General features: G+C 45.6%; 1 protein-coding gene across 8 annotated transcripts in view; it reads right to left on the reverse strand.

Annotated features, from left to right (window-relative positions):
- Positions 1–1,914: 1,914 nt before the first annotated feature.
- Positions 1,915–10,250, reverse strand: part of Hey1 (hes related family bHLH transcription factor with YRPW motif 1) — a 21,222-nt gene continuing 12,886 nt past the window's right edge. For 7 of the 8 annotated variants that reach the window (XR_004120370.1, XR_004120364.1, XR_004120368.1 and 4 more), the window contains 3 exons: positions 9,092–9,176; positions 8,218–8,447; positions 1,915–2,329 (listed from right to left, as the gene is read on the reverse strand). The gene's annotated coding sequence lies outside the window, so the exon portion shown is untranslated. The remainder of the gene's footprint in view (positions 2,330–8,217; positions 8,448–9,091; positions 9,177–10,250) is intronic. The other variant, XR_004120371.1, reaches the window with a different exon arrangement.

Raw genomic sequence — 10,250 nt, forward strand, 5'->3', positions numbered from 1 at the left:
CACAGTCCCACTGAAATGCCTTTTGAATGTTCTGCCTCTTTGTTTCAGGTCCTGGCATGAATCCTTGGAGACTCAGGCTGGAAGAAAAATCTCCATGGCAGACACCACACTGCATTCAAAACAACCCCTGGCTTTTGAATATGGTTGACCTTGCTACTCTGTTCTCTTCCTGTGGTGCTTTCTGGAAAAGTGTCTGAGTCCTTCCTGAAAGGTCGCTACTGTTCCCAAGACAAGCATAGGCATGCCTCAAGTCAGCTGAGGACTCTCACTGAGGTCTCTTATCCTCCACTGACCCCACAGCACAAGTCAAGAGCCATTCTTCAAGCTTGGGGTTATTTGACTCCCTGAGACGTTGCATGATAAAATACCAAAGGAACAGGGCAGATACGTGCAAGGGGCGGTGGTGGAAGGTTTTAGTGGCTAGAAGAGCCAATCCTCCAGCATTATTGTATTTACGCCAGAGGAGTCCTGAGCCGATAGTTCCAACGTCGTTTCCTTACTAACTTCCAGCCTTTTGACTCGGGATGCTGCCTTAGCTACACGTTGTGTGTTGTTCTTGTTCAGTCTGGGGCTTATCCACCTTAAAGTCGGTTCCCAAGTGGGGACTACTCAACAGGCATAGAAATCATTTACCTTTGCAAATTTTACAAAATAACGTGATGAGCTAAACATGTTCCTAAGACTCTGGGAGACTTGAGAAGGGTCCACGGGAAGAGGAGACGCACAGCACACAGTGCAGGTGTTCTTGGCTCTTCCTGGCTCGACTACAGCACAGACCCAGATGCTGCATCCAGAAGGGGTCAGCTCATCAGCTGGTGGCTTCAAAGCTGAAGGGTCAGCTGTGAGGACAAAATGAGAAGCTGTCCCCAGGTCCATCTCCAAAGATGGGGTCCTTCTAACTGCTCTTGGCCCGGTGGTCTTCATCACTTGCAGTCTGGCCGGTCTGTGTATTTGCTACTTTTACATTTCTCTGCAGTTACATGGGCGAGAAAGAAATCTTTTTTTTCATCTCCTTGTTTTAAGCATCCTTGAAGGTCCCTCCACCGGAGAGGGGAGGGGTTGAGCATTGTTTTGTTTTGTTTTGTTCCTAAACTCTGCAAATAATAGAAGAAACTCGATTGTTTGTATTGGGCACACCTGCTTCCCCGCCAGGGTGAGGAGTTTTGTTTTTCTCTCTCAACCCCCCATCTCCTTTTATCTCGGCTGCACACGCTTTGTTGTTCGGTGGGAATTTTTGTGGCTTCTGATTTCTTAGGGAACTTCCTATCCCAGGGAACTCCGAGATTCTCCCCAGAGGCCCCCCAGAGACTATTGTTTCATCGCCCCCACCCTCCAACCACACCACCATATAAAGGGGCACCTGAGCATACGAGGCGTTCTGAAAGCAGCAGAAGAAATTTGATCCCACAGCAAGGTTGCCTGTGTAAATGTGCAGCCAAACTAGGGGCGCATGATTGAATGCATTCCCACGGCCAGAAATTCGTGTCACACGGAGGTAGGGAGCCCTGTGTGTTCACGCTATGCGTTCTTTTTAGTCTTCAATACAGGGCTTCTAGCACTGTTCGTGGTCCCCAGTCCTTCCACAAGTCAAACACTTAATTGATAATAAACCATCAAGAAATGTATTTTCAGTTGTTTCTCTGATATATACACATAGATGTAAAAATATAATTTTACCATTTATAAAAGATCAAAGCAAATTTGCAGACTAATGAAAGGGGTGTGCTTGATTATGTATTCCTTCTATCATTGGGGTGTGTGTGTGTGTGCGCACACTGTGCACGTATGCACACGTGAGCATTGGAAATGGTGTGGGTGAGGACACAAGGGTCAGAGCTTGCATGTACAGGTCAGATCAAGGAACAACATCTGCAAATTAGTTTTCTAGCTGGCAGTCAAGTCACCAGGTATGTGTGACAACAGTTTTTAATCCACTGAGCCACTGCACTGGCCCTCATTTTCTTTTATGTAAAGGGTTAAAATGTGGCTATTTGATATGGCAGTATGGAACACATCTGTGGCATCCTTTTGAGCTGATTGACACATGCAGTTTATTCCTACTAGTGCTGAGACCACGACGTCACATAAACATGTCGTTCGGCGTGGCAGAAGTAAGCTTGGGACTGTTTTAGAAAAATCTTACAATCCGGTCCTTTCTGTTTGCTTTGTTTGGTTTGTGGGCTGGTGAATCCCAGGCAGGCTTCACACCTGTGGTCCATCTGAAACTGGCCTCGAACGCCATCCTCCTTCTCCGTCTCTTGCATGCTGGGATGACAAGTATGTCATCTTACCTGGCAGAAATTCTGCCATCATCCTAAGCCAAAATTCACTGGAAAAAAAAAAAAAAGGTATGAAACCCAGCTCAGCAAGCCCAATAGCAATTTTTAAGGTAAAGCCTTCTTTCTTGAGACAGGGTATTGTGTGGCCTTGAACACACTACGCACCCCAGGTTGACCCTGAATTCCTAATATTCCTTTTCTGCCTTTCAGGTGCTGGGATTATAGGCAAGCACCTCCATGCCCAGCTAGACATGAACGCTCTAACGCAATCCAACCTAAAGAATAATTGGATACGTTCACGCTAAGGATTCATGGTAAGACAATGTTGAGAGTCTTCATGTTCTGTAACTGAGCTGTTGTGTAAGAGAATAAAACGTTGGGTAGGAAATACCGCCTCCGTAAGGTATACAGTCTCAAACCTGAGCCGATGGGGATCGCTCTGAGTTCAAAGGCACCATTTGTGAGTCAGCTCATGAGGTGCCTCCTCGGCTGTGTGTTCAGAACTTGCTGCAGTCAAGTGATACGCACATTGGTGAACCCTGCCTAAAGGCCTAGCACTTGTTAATTTGGTTTTCTATTCTTTTTGTTGTTGCTGCTGCTGTGAATCAATATGCAGTTATCCTAGAGGCTTGAGGACCTGGGTTTGAGTCCTACACCTACACTGACCCACTTCCTGAAAGGTGTCAACTGACCACCACGCCCATGATGGCACATAGATGCTTATCAGCTCTCCTCCCCCTTCCCTTCCTCCTCCCCTCCCCCTCCTTTTCCTCTCCCCCTTCCCCTCCTCCCCCTCCTCCCCCTCTTTCTCCTCTCCTTCTTCCTCCTCTTCCTCTTCCTCTTCATCACCATAAAAAGAGGCTGTGGTTAATAAAACAAAAATGAATGCCTCGGGTGCACAGATCAAAGAGATTGGCGATCCACTCACCAGATGCATTTTGTGAATGTCTAGACAGAATCACGCCCTGCTTCATCCCTGTGCCCCCAAATGCCTGGCAAATAGCTTCACACATAGGACTCCTCAGGAGTTCTTTGTAGAATGAATACTGAGGAGGGAGACTTTGTCAAGCCCCTTCATAGATCTGCTCTGTTGTCGGTTGTGAATCTATAACACAGCTGATGTCTTGAACTCATTCTAATCCTTCTCTGATTCTTGCCATCCAAAATGGATGTGGCTTTACATCACCGCGTCAGCCTGGCATGTACAAGGCAGGAATAAAAGGAACTTGTCTGCCAACAAGATTAAGTTCCATTCTCCAAAGGAAGTCCACAGATACGGAAGTCCACAGACAAAGTGTCCTTGAACTCACGTGAATATGGAGGGCTCAGCTGCCATCTTTCTGTATAACCATCCTCAATCCAAAATCCATGTCATGGGTCTAGACGCCATGTCCTTCGAGATCAGCAGGAAGAGGAAGTGCAGGGAGACAAGATGACAACAGCTTTCGCAGCCCAATTAAATTCAATCCTGGAATCTCTCCTTGGCCTCGTGTTTATGCATTATTGACTAGACTCTGGTTGGGTAAGATGTCACCCAATTACAAGTAACACTTCACTGCTCAAGTGAAACACACACAACAAATAGGTGCTAGTGCCAACCAGTGATCTAGCTCATCACCATCTATGTGGCTTTGCAGTTCCAGAAAACTGTACCCCCAACTTCCCTTATTTTGAGATCTTCAAGTTTTCTCAAATCCTGACATTTCAATCACTCCTGAGAAAAATGGGTGGGGAGAATAAAAAGATAAGGTAGTTTGTTCCTCAAGTGGAAACTTTGCATTAAGCTAAAGAGCTCCCTCCAGTCTACTTAGACCACTTTTTCTCATATTCACGAGATATATGTTTCCTGTGGGAAATGGTGCTTGTGGTAGACAAATCCCATTCATTTTTTATTCTGGTTCTTGCTTCTAGCACTGTATCTGTGGCCTCTGTTTCGGCAACCTGGTTTGTTCTCTGTGGGTCTTTATATTCAGAAGTCCAGATGCGTCACCTTAGACCGTTCCCTCACTTGATTCCCAACATGCAGATTCAGAGGAATCTAGGGCTAAGTAGGGGAACGTCTGTATCCCACTAATAATAACAACAGAGAGATGGAGGTCAGAGTTTTGATCCATTAAGGAAGAAATAAGTCCCTCATACATTGATACCAAGGGAAAGCTTGCTAGCGATGTTGTCACGTGTAAGAAAGGAAGGCGTGTTTACTGTACTGCTTAAATTCTAATACTTCCTCCAAGAATGTACCAGCAGAATGAGTCTAAACTAGTTACTCTGCCTCTTATCTCACTTTTATAATCTGTAAAATGGGTCTAATAATAGAGAATTTAAAATGTAAAACATTTGTAGAGAATTTATTACACAGTGCCTGACACATAAAAAGTAGTTGATGGCTGTATCTTATTTCAGGTAGTAATTCAACTGTCAATCACTTTCTAGACAATTTTTTGATAGCTTTGGGACCTGGTCTTCTCCCCTGGTAAAATACAGTGGAGAGGCAGCCAGTCCAAGGCAGAACTGACAAAGCACTGCCATAGTCACCAGAGACATGGATCTTTTTATCAGCAAGTTCTGTCATCTTTAGCTCGTCGTTCTGTTATCAACACAACACAGAAACCCCTGGCATAGACCTCTATATAAAGGAGGCAGAAGAGGCCTGAGAAGATTGCTGCTGTCATTTCTTTCAAAATCCTACATTTTACGTTAAGTCATTGGGCACAGTTTAGTCCATGAGCAAACCTAAGTGGGGCCTGTGTAGACTGACCAGTACTATCCTGAGTATGAGACCTGGTGCTAGCAAAGGAGAGAATGAGCCATGGAAGTAGGGACCATGGAAGTCTGGGCCCACATGGAATTGTCATATTGTTTCTAATTGCAGAATCTAGGAAGAGGGAGTAGCCACAGCTAATGACTCTGAAAGCCACCACTGGAACAGGTGAGGGCCAATACTATACAGGCCACTCATCCTAGAGGCCTCTGTGCCTGCAGGAAACATTTCCCTGTATATTTAGAAATTCACCGAAAGGGTAGATCTTGGGCTGGAGGTATAGATTAGCTGCCTAGCACATGAAAAACCCTGCCTCCTATCATCAGAACTTTGTAAAGCTGGGCTCAGTAGTGCACGCTTGTAATCCAAACACCCGGGAGGTGGAGTCAGGAGGGCCAGAAGTTTAAGGTCAGCTTGATTTCACAGAAAGTTGGAGGCTAGTCTGGGCTACATGGGACCCTGGTGGGAATGTGAGACTGAAGAGATGTCTCAGTAAGAAAGAACACTTGCTGGTCAAGCTTTTTGTTTTGTTTTGTTTTGTTTTGTTTTGTTTTTTCAAGACAGAGTTTTTCTGGCTGTCCCAGAACTAGCTCTGTAGACCAGGCTGGCCTTGAACTCATAGAAATCTGCCTGCCTCTGTATCCAGAGTGCTGGGATCAAAGGTGTGAACCACCACGGTCTGACCTCAGCTGTTCAAGCTTACGAACCTGGGTTCAGATACAGCACCCACGTAAGTTAGGAATGGGCCCACACACACCTTGTAAGCTCAGCAATGTTGAAAATGAATGATGAGATGATTTCTGGGATTTACTGAGTGCCAGCCTAGCTGAAGAACACATCTCCAAGTTAAGGGAGACACCTTGACTCAAAGCAATGGGCAGGTTGATAGGAGTTAACACCAGTTTACCCTGGGCTCAGTGAGTGGGTGTGTGTGCATCACTACAGACATGCATCGCACACACACACAAAGAAAAAGGAGGAAAGAAGGAAGGAAACAAAGAACATTGGTTGTATGTTTTTATCACTAAAATAAAATAGAGAGAACAGGAGAAAACTTTGGCGGTAATATCCACGTACTTAGGACATTGGCTAACTCACCAAATTGTGTGCAGTAACTGTAAACAGTGTTTTTATATCAAACTTGGGTCTTAGCTTGGGTTTTATTGTTGTGAAGAGCCACCATCGTAGGCTTAGATTCTTCAAAACCTACTTTTAATAAGGGTAAGTAAATGCTTTAACCTCCCTTCTAGCCCACCACCCAGCACAAGTAGGAGAAAGGAAAGGTTAATAGGGCAAAGGAAGATGTGGGCCTGTTTAGAAATAGTTTATGGAGAGAATCCAATCTGTGTGGTCAGGATATGAGCAGTTCTGTTCACAGGAATCAACCAGCAGCGGTATTTTGATCCACTCGCAAGCACCATTCATGAATCAGCAACGGCATTTCAATTCAGAAGAAACTGCAAGGCTGTGCCAGTCGGCCCAAGTCCATGAAAATAGCACAGAACACCACCAGAAGTTCTTTGCTGCATTTCTCTCTATGAAGTCATGGCAAACAATGATCAGCAAAGAGTGGCTAGGCAAACCAATGCCATACAACATCTTCGTTGCCTGTTGCATTGCCTGATGGGTTATATTTTATACCCTTTCCAAACATCACATATTCTCTCAAGCAGCCGCTCTAGCAAAACATCACAGTCCCCTTTCCAGGCTGCTTCCAAAAATAAAAATAAAAATAAAAATAAATTAAAAAGAAAAAAACACTGCTTGTCTGTTCTCAGTAAAACAGCCCCCCATGTTTTATTTCAGCACAAGCATCCTCTCATAAGACAGTTTCCAGAAAAATACCACATGACACAACTGAGTCTCCAAAGAAACCAGAAATTTCCACTTCATACCATGACCAAGGCAACTCTTATAAAGAAAAACATTTCATTGGAACTGGCTTACAGGTGCAGAGGTTCAGTCCATTATCATCATGGTGGGAGCATGGCAGCATCCAGGCAGGCATGGTGCAGGAGAAGAAGCTCAGAGTTCTACATCTTGATCCACAGGTTGAAAGGAAGGACTGCGTTCTACACTGGGCAGATCATGAGCATAGGGGTCCTCAAAGCCCGCCCCCACAATGACATACATCCTCCAACAAGTACTACTTCCTGTGGGCTAAGCATTCAAACACATAAGTCCATACCTGTTCAAACCACAACTTAACTTATTCCAATACCTTTTTCTTTTCTTTTCTTTTTTTTTTTTTGTTTTGTTTTCTGGTTTCTGGTTTTTGGTTTTTGGTTTTGGGGTTTGGGTTTTTGGTTTTTTGGAGACAGGGTTGCTCTGTGTAGTCCTGGCTATCCTGGGACTACTCTGTAGACCAGGTTGGCCTCGAACTCAGAAATCCACCTGCCTCTGTCTCACAAGTGCTGGAATTAAAGGCATGTGCCACCACGGCCTGGCCCAATACCTTTTTTAAGCCCTAAAACACATAAGCAGGAAAGTCTTGAAGGAATCATGTGAATCTCCTGGAGTTGCAGTCATGTAGTAGTTAACTGCACAGACCTGCAGGCTTCCATGCCATTGCCAAAGCCTGTTCAGTCTGCATGTGATCCACTGTGATCATCTGCAGTTCTGCCAAGCACACCGGTACAGCTGGCTGCTCTTAGAGGATGTGTGCTTCAGCTGAAGTGTAATGCATTGCTAGCACTGGGCTGTGGGAAAGGGAAAACACTTGAAAACACTACGGACATCTTTCTTCCATTAAGGATTTGTTTGTACTCACTTCCCTGTGTTTCTGGGTGCTTCTGGATGTATGCATGCACACCACAAGTGTAAAGGTGTCCACATAGGACGGAATAGGACATCAGGCTCCTTGGAACTGCTCAGATAGATGGTTGTAAACCAACCAGTACGATTGCTGAGCATCAAACCCAGGTCTTCTGTGTGAGAAACATGTACTCTGAACCACTGAGCCATTTCTGCTGGGAACACCTTTACATTCTCAAAACCCACTTAGACGCCAATTTTCTAATAGGCTTTAAAAGACTGCATGTGCATTATATTATTTAACTCTAAAGTAATACAGTTATATTAAATTGCCCAGTGTTTAATATAAAACATAAAAGAGGCGTAAGTAGTATCCTTAGAGTGACACTTGGATAGATGTGAATTTAAAGGGAAAATATTCACCTTTGCAAGTCTTGCTCAATCATCAAATACTGATTACCAGTCAATTAGAAGTAGAGCTGTGGGTAGAGCTATGTCTGGCCACATCGTCCGGGCCCATTCGCTTCTGAAGAGTGATCGGGCGGGCATCCAGGATTGCAGCCACTTCTGTGCCCATGATGCTATTCTGATTCCTCTGACTGTCAATCGTGGTTCTCAGAGGTCTGAGCTCTTCCACAGTATTCACATCTCACCTATCAATCCCCAGTGAGGGCAAGACAGCTCCGAGTTGGTCGATTCCTTTTGAACAGTCCAATGACCTAATGCCCTGCCATCCCACAGGTCCCAGCAAAGAGTCCATGCTTTCTCCTATGAAGAGTTGGGGTGGAACCTTTCCCCTGCCCCTGCCCCTGCCCCTGTCCCTGCTGCCCCTGCCCCTGCCCCTGCCGCTCACATGGCCAGTGCTCCTGCTGCTGGTGTTTCTGCCATCTAACTTTCCATGTGTCTCTTATGCTTGACCTTGCCTATACTAAAGTAAACTATACTTTGCACAGGGTTAGCTCTTTACTCCTTACTATTTGATTTCTCATCCCTTGTCCTTTCCTGATTTACTAAGTCTGTCTTCTTTCTTCTCTCTCCTGCCTCTCTGCTAGGGTGTTTTTTAGCAGTGTACCTACCAGCCCCACCACCCGAAGCAAACATAAGATACTTTCTACAGAGCTGGAACAAGAAAAGAGAAGCCTAAATGGGCGGGGGAACGTATTCTGGAGGGGCCTTTGTTACTTTTACTTTTTCAAAGTTCACATTTCCCGCTAATGTTCATCTCCATCCAGGTCTGTTGCTGTCAGCACACCTGCGACGGCAGTTTATTTATACAAAAAAAAAAAAAAAAGCTTACTCGATCTCAGGGTCCTGGAATCCAGAAAGTCTAAGATTTGATGGCCACGTGCAACACTGTCCCTGTGACACTTGGGCTCACGGTGCTAAAAGAAGAGGGGGAACAAGCACATTCATAAAGCTTTGTGGTGCAGGGGAGGAAGACTCCCATTCCCCATAACTTCCCCTGGAGCAGCATGAGCCACTCAAGACTTACCGCCTCCCAGCCCTCTAACGCTGGGAACCCAGCCTCGAACACATGAGCTGTGGGAAGCCACACTCCAACAGAGGCAAGGCTTTGACATAGCACTGTCCTCATCCAGAAGGAAGAAGAAGAGAGAGAAGCACGGGAAGGGAACAGGGGATGTGAGTCAATAAAGGAGCACCTAGACTCTCTGTAAATAATTCCACTGTCTGGAGAGACCTTGCAAACCCATTGAGTGAGGGAGCTGAGCAGGCACGCGTGGGCTGGCCCGTCATCCCTGCATCAAGGAGCCAAGAAGGCAGTCTGGACAATCACATTGCTGGGCTGAGGGAAATAATAGGAGGTGAGCTTCCTAGGCATGATTGGAAGAACTCGGGGCACTTGGAGTCTCCATTAAGGACTGGACTAATTTCCTGGTCCTGGCTTTCAGCTATCTCCTACCTGCCACCCTGTCACCCTAACAAACCGTCTCTCTGGTAGGGACATACAGCAGGCATCCCAGAGGTGTGACCGTCCCAGCAACAAGCCCTCCTCTCCACAGAAGAATTCTAGAGACGCCATTGCTAAAGATGAGTAGGAATTAGCTGTCAGCGGTCAGATGTCCTTGTCATGGGGACAGAGACCAGCTTTAGATCCACTGACAAATGAGGGTTAAGTCAATGCAAGAGAATGGTGAAAAATAAATGTCAGCAATGAGGACAATGAGAACCAGAGTTGACCTCCCACCCACCTACTGTCTTTACTTACTGAACAAAGTCTACCAATCAGTTAGATATCTGACTACAGGCGTATGCATGCTTGTAGTGGGCCAAAGGCGGTCTGGCTTGGCTGCACTCATATCAGCCTCAAAAGCAAGCCCACGTTCCGCAGCTGGCCTCTCTCAAGTCACCTGTCACTCAGCACTGTTTCCTCTTTCAGTCTCCTAAAGCAGCCAGGATCAACCTCAACTGCAAAGCTTTTTTTTTTTTTTTTTTTT

Source organism: Mastomys coucha, unplaced genomic scaffold, assembly GCF_008632895.1.
Source record: "Mastomys coucha isolate ucsf_1 unplaced genomic scaffold, UCSF_Mcou_1 pScaffold17, whole genome shotgun sequence".
Lineage (NCBI taxonomy): Eukaryota > Metazoa > Chordata > Mammalia > Rodentia > Muridae > Mastomys > Mastomys coucha.